This window comes from Dipteris shenzhenensis, chromosome 25 (genome assembly GCF_047967505.1).
Source record: "Dipteris shenzhenensis isolate YYH24624 ecotype China chromosome 25, Dip_SZ_1.0, whole genome shotgun sequence".
NCBI lineage: Eukaryota > Viridiplantae > Streptophyta > Polypodiopsida > Gleicheniales > Dipteridaceae > Dipteris > Dipteris shenzhenensis.
This window is the reverse complement of record NC_141620.1, coordinates 52,135,327-52,142,407: the sequence shown is the minus strand read 5'-3', so window position 1 is coordinate 52,142,407 and position 7,081 is coordinate 52,135,327.

The window sequence follows — 7,081 nt, the reverse complement described above, 5'->3', positions numbered from 1 at the left end:
ATTCCTTCCATGCTGATGACATGCCCTAGCAAACAATCACTATGGACCATGAATGCACACTTCATTGGATTCAAGCTGAAGGACACTTCCCGACATTGTTTGAAACATAGCCGCCACAGGTGCTCTAAATGATTTGATCGTGCTCCCAAACACAATGAAGTCATCCAAAAAAATCAGCATAAGCTTGGTCAAATACGAAACAAAAATCTCTTGCATGGCTCTTTGAAAAGTGAAAGGGGCATTTCGTACCCCGAATTGCATCAGAGTGCATACATAGACACCCCATGCAGTGATGAATGTTGTCTTAAGCTGATCCTCTAGAGCCATCTGGATCTGATTGTTGCCAATGTACCCATCCAGGAAAGAATAGACTTCATGTCCCACACCTCATCCAACATTGAATCCATGTAGGCAAGCTGAAATGGTTGGGCACTATTGCGACATTAAGCTTTCGGCAATCCACATAGATCTGCAATTTCTTATTTTTCCTGGGTATGATTATAATTGGAGAAATTTGCTTTGGATTCTCGATTGGTGTAATGATCTCACTTGGAGAGACCATCCAATTCAACCTTTACCTACTTGGCCACATGCGAGTTCATCCTATATCTCTGCACTTGCGATGCCATCTTTCTTCATTTTGACTTAGTGTTGGTAAAACTTAGGGTCAAGGCCTCGCATGTCAAACTAATCCCATGTGAACACATCCACAAACTCCGTGAGAAGTGAAAACAAATTCGTCCGAAACTCCTCATGGAGTAGAGTGTTGATTTTTACAAGTTTGGAGCACCCATCCGCCCCTAGAGACACTCCATGCCTCTCCTCTCATTCTTCATATTTGTTCAAAGATGACCCCTTAGGAGAGGGGGGAGCAGGAGTAGGAGGTCGTTCATATGCAACAATGACCCCAATAAGGTGTTACAAAAGATACAAGCACTCATTGTACAAATGCACTAGGCTAAGAAGCAAAAGTAACCATAGTTGCATGTGCACCCAAGCACATGCATGTGCTCTCTCTCTCTCTCTCTCTCTCTCTCTCTCTCTCTCTCTCTCTCTCTCTCTCCCCCCCCTACAAGTTGGTTTACGATTTATAGTATACCATAGAGTTTGTTGGGTAAGTCCAGTATGGATTATCATAATATAGATCTAGTGACTCGTAATCTAATGTGGGGTATTTATGAAAAAAATCATCAATGAACCCAAACCAAGGTTGCTTAATTCCCACCTTTGTGTGCTATATTTGAAGCAAAACAAGTGTAAGTTACACCATATAGGTAAGTTGGGATATTCCCCCATTCATTTCCATATTTTCCCTCCCCCTTTGATCATTATCATGTGTGTCTATTATCTAATAAGGACATCTTATACCACTCCTTAAAAGTATTTTAGATTGCAATCTTGGGGTGGATCTATGCATGTATTGAGAAGATATGTTGTCAAGATAACACTTTTTGAGAAGCACTGATTGTAGGCATTCTAAATCCATATAACTTTGTCATGTGATCTACATGAGTCTTTGACTCTTTACTTTTTTAACATTTTCATTACCTTTTAATGTTTCATGCAAACTCATTCTACCCTCTTATGAAGCTTGGATCATCTAGCCTTTCAAGTGCTAGTTTTTGGATTAGTGTTTTATGCATGAACTCTAGATTGTTTTGTGACTTGTCCATGTAACAAAGTCATAGGTTCCTAGTCAATTTCTCAATTTGGCTTCGCATAGGACACAAATTCTTGTCATGTTTTTGTCACTTATGTAGTGATTTCATGTGAAAAGTTTGTCCTACTAGGATATGAATCATTGTTTTTTTATTTCATTCCATATGTTTTTGTCCTAGATTATTCGTATATTGCAAGTTGCCACATGGTTAAAATCTTCTTTTATGTCCAGATTCATATCTTCATGTGCATATTGACATCTCACTACTGATAAAATCACAAAATATGTTTTTTGGTTATACATTATTTTTCATAATTTGCCACCCAAATGCCATTTTTAACCAAATGTTTATCAAAATCCACAAAATTTTCAATGCATTTCATGACATAGTCTTTTTGGAAAATGGTTTAATGTTTTAGTTACACAATATATGTGAAAATGTAGTAATTGAATTTTTTCACCTCTTCAAATCTAGTTCTACCATGTTGTAAGTAGATGAAACCTCGCTCTCGTTGTCCATCCAAATCTACCATAAGCTCCATAAATATGAAATGGTAAGTCATTAATAATAGCAAACTTCTTTGATGTAGAGGACTATGTAGATACTGCCTTTCCATGTCTCCTTCCATACTAAAGCTGGTGGCCTTCATAAGACACTCCTATCTATGATATATGACCTTTGTGGAATGGATAGTGTGTGTTTTAAGGACTATAGTTTGCTTTGTGTCTTATAATAGGTCTTCAAATCATCTCTCAATTTTGCAAATTGTGTGTGTTTCCTCTATCCCATGGATTTAAAAAAATTGCGTGTGTTTCCTCTATCTCATTATGTAGGCATGTGAGCTAGATCCATGTTGATAAGTAGATCATTATAAGGTCTCTAGATCCAACTATGAAAATCCATATAACTAATCATAACGATGTGTTTGAGAAACAATATGGAAATGGTCCAATAAGAGTATTGTACCCAAACTCATCTACTAATTGTAACTATGTACACAAGGAGTTGGTGTTACTGTATGAGGCTTTTAATGAAATTTTCCAAAGAAATCATTTGCCTTATAGGCTATTAGGGAAAATCTCCTATTGAATCTATAAGTTTGTATGTTTGTTTGTTTGTTTTTTTCAGGAAAAATAAACAAAGCTATATTTATAAGAACGATAATATACACAAAGGGGAAAATTTCAGCCTCTTCAAGTAGAGGACAAGGACTACTTAGCTAGTAAGACTATTGACCTATGTTGTTCATATTTCCTGCCAAAGTAGAGCAAAGCCTCCCTCACATCCTTAGTAGCCTCGTGGATGATATTTTACAACCTCAGGAGAAGCTTTGTGAAAGACCACTTTGTTTTCGCAAGTTTAGATATACCACATGACCAAGCCTCTAATTAATTGAGTGCATCATTAAGAGATCCTTTATCTCCTAAAATAGCAACCTTCCAAGTCAATCTCACATAAATCTGCATTCCCTCCAACCAAAGGGTCATTGCACACCACACTTTTTGCACTATCATGCATTGTAAAATAATACAAAACTGTTCAATACTATACAATATTGTGACATGCCTGCATAATCAATCCATGCATCTAAGAGACAGTTGTGACCATGAGTCCACTAGCTATTTTGTTTGTGACCAGGCCGAATGATCTACTTCAACGGACAAGCTCAAGAGAGTTTGATACCCAAATACATCAAGATCAGTGATTACAAGCAATGTGCACATGGAAGGAGTATAGCTCAAACTCAGAGAGTTTGATCCCCAAATACCCAAAGTCTGCTCCAAAGTCCAAGGATTCAAGGATCCCAGGCATAGGCTATATGTTCCAACTAACACTACCTAGAACAAGGAGGTGCATACTAGGAATAAGGAGATGCACACTTCTGGGTCATGCACCTTGCACTTTTCAGCTCCACATCCATAGGAAATAGCTACGCCAATGAAAATATCCATGAAAGGAGTACAGCTCAAACTCATCCCAAGACAGGGTTATCATTGAGTGTCTCGTGGAAGCTGAGCCTCACCACTCCAGGTTTGAGTCTCATGCATCATGCATGACCACAAATAGGTGAAGGTATGAGGGCATTTAGGGAGTTTGAGCCCCAAATCACTCGAGCCTAGGAGGTGTGAGGCTAAGACAAGCGCTATTTGGGAACCAGTTAGGACCACCTCCTAACGCCACGCTTTTCCCAAGTGTTGTAATATGGTTAACACAAGCGCTATTTCTGCTATTATGGAGAGTCGGTAAGAATAGCAATATGCCTTGGCACCCTACGGGCCCAAGATCCCTTGGTTGTAATGTGAGGGAGAGTGCTAAAAAGGAAAAGGGTTGGCTCTCCCTTCAAAAGGTGACATGTATAAAAGACCAAATGTTTGACTTTGGTCTTCATTGTTGTTTGCACAAGTTTGAATACAAGCTCCCTCTTCTCTTCCAAGAGAGTGTTTTGGGTCTTCTCTTATTTTCATTGTAATGCCCTTATGTCTGCCACTCCATCCCCCTTCACTCTCCTCTTCCCTTCTTCTGCTCCCTCCCTTCTCCCTCTCTTCTCCCCTCTTCCCCTTCCCCTTTCTCGCATGGAGACACATTACAACAATCCAAAGGCTGCTTGAGTGACACTTGCAGATGGCTCGTGCTATGCATTGCTCCCAGAAGGAGTAGCTGGGAGTGGAAACTCTGTCGACATATCTTCAACTACCCCATGACATGTAAGTCACCACCGAGACCCACCACATTTTTGGTGCTGTTGTCGGGGAGAAAAGGTGTGCTTTTGCATTTACACTTGCCTTCCTTTGATATATTCCCATTGCACAAGTCTTCAAGCTTACCTTGGAGCTTGTTAGTGGAGTTGTAGGAGAGAAGAGAGGTGGAAAGTGAGAGAGAGGATGAAAATCTATTTTTCTTGTAGAAAAGCCATTTGTGAGCATGGGAAGCTTGTCTTTGATGCTTTTTGGTGTTTCAAGTTGATAGGAACTTAGTAGGCTTGATTGCTAAGGTGTATGTGAGGCCTAATCACCCCAAAAACCAACAAAAGTTAGGAGTTTTGTCAAGTTTTAATGTAGTTTTATGTTCTAGAACTCCCCTTTTTTGAGTTTTTGCATTTTGGCTTTCAAAAAGTGTTTGTTTTCAAGTTTTTTTTCATTGAATAAGTAGATTAGGTAGTGTAGCATCCCCCCATCACAAAAAATCATGAATAGAAACTGCAAAATCAATAGGAATCATCAAATCTCAGTCGGCGAAAGTGTTTATGGACTATCTCACAGAGTTGGCCCTATAGTTGTATCGTACTGAGTAAATTTCTTGCTGATCAGTGCGTTAGCCATATCTTGCCGATCAACCTTTGTTGACCCGGTGCTGTAGTGCTTCCCCGCTGACCTAACCTCTAACTATGGTTTACCCCACCACCTGGAGTTAATGCGTATCAGGGTTACTTCTGCACCGATTTGGTAGCCATTGATCGGTGCTATAGTGGTTCCCCACCAATCATTGCTATTCTACTACCGCATCACCGGCGTGGTGAACCCACCCCCACATTCGTGGTCATAATCATTCCCCTCCGCCCATCACGTTACTTCCATCACACCGCTCGCCGTTGTTTGATCCTATCATCCGATGTTTTACACTTACCCCACCGTCATCACTTTATGTGTATCCCACCAATTGTCACCATTTCGATCCCCACGACCGTCGCTATACTATTCCGTTGATCGGTGTGTTAGTAAGATCCCACCGATTCCTTATCCCACTGCCCATTGTTATTTGGTATCCCTACGCCCGTGGGGATATCCCTTCCTACTGTCCGCACTGACCATGTGGCAATCATTATCCCATTGATTGTCATGATACATCTATCCCATCGACCAGTGCTATATTCTTATTCTGTCGATCGTTCGCTGAAAGGTTACATCATCGCCCGCTGCCAAAATCATATTACACTGCCTGTTGCTGCTATACCCGTAGCCCATCGACTATTGCTATAGATTTATCTCGTTGACTGGTGCGATATCTCTAGGATAGCTAAGGAATTAAAAGAAAATTCCAAAACCTCAGTTCAGCTTGGGTGTTCCTAGCTAGAGGCATCCCACATGCATTTGAGGTCCGAAAGGATTTTGCCAAAGGGTCCCGTGTTAGAAGAAAGCGCTTCGAGCTATGCTCAGCCCACCCTCCATCCTAACTGGGAGTCCAAAAGCTCGATCTCAAGCCTCCACTCATTCGTAGGTCCTTATCTAGAAACTCCATCTAGTTTAGATGAAATAGAAAGCCTTGAAGGAGTGATGCAAGGCCCCTCGGGCCCCAGGGCCTCGAAAGCCCCCTTCACAAGTGTAGCCTCTCGCAACTCTCCTGCACCTTTGGTTGCATCTAGGCTTGGAGGTATGTTCTCTAACATGTTCGGCCGCTTATGATGAGCAAAGTCGGCAGACATGGAAAACCCCTTTGCTGGCATGTCTGCAAGAAGGGAAGGCCAGCAACAGATAGTTCTCAAGCCCTAGACTGGGATAGAAACTACCTTCATCGATCCAGGTCCCTCTCGGCCTATGCCAGACCCCCTCAATGGGAGAACATGGATCATGAAGATCCATGGATGAGGGAATTCCATAGACAAGATCCAAGTTGAGGGGATACTAGGAACTTCCAAGGTGGAATGCCTTATGATCTCCTAACAACCCTGGCCCCACCAGCCTTTGTCAACTATGGGGCACCTCAGTTACCACCCTACCGCCCACTACATGGAACCAATGTACCATGCCCCATGACCCATCGCCTTCGGGGGTCCATCCCTTCCCGTCTATACTAGTTGCGCCAATGAATACAGGCATGGGTACTTCCATCCCAATGTCGACACCAGTAACTATATGGATACCACCACCTAGGCTAGGCCTAAGGCTAGCCTTGCAACCCGTCAAGCCCATAGCCACACCACCCCTGCCAGTCGCTCAAACGATGCTGATCGATGAGGCAATGCGTATTTTGGTGAGCACCCTAGGAAGAGGAGCAACACCACCTCCACCCACCCCAATGTTCCCTGCAGCGATGTCAAATCCCTCAAGAAGTCGTTCCATAGCCATTTCCAAGCTAATAACCAAGTTCCTCGGAGAAGGAGACCTAGTCTCCCATGTGGAATGGTTCAAGTAGATTTGTGAAGCCTTTGCTATGCCAACTGACCTCGAGATGTTTAATGCATTCTGGCCTCCGCCTAGATGGCAAGGCTAGCCAGTGGTATAGGGCTCTCACCCTAAAAGATAAGATCAACTAGGAGACATTGAGAAAGGCCTTTTTTTTGGGATTCGCCCCCAACGGCCATAAATGGAGCCCGATCAACCAATTATATGGGGTAAAACAGAACGACAAGGAATCCTTGAGGGATTACATTGCAAGGATTAAGCACCTCAATGCCCACTACGAGCCTTATGAGCGGATGAGCG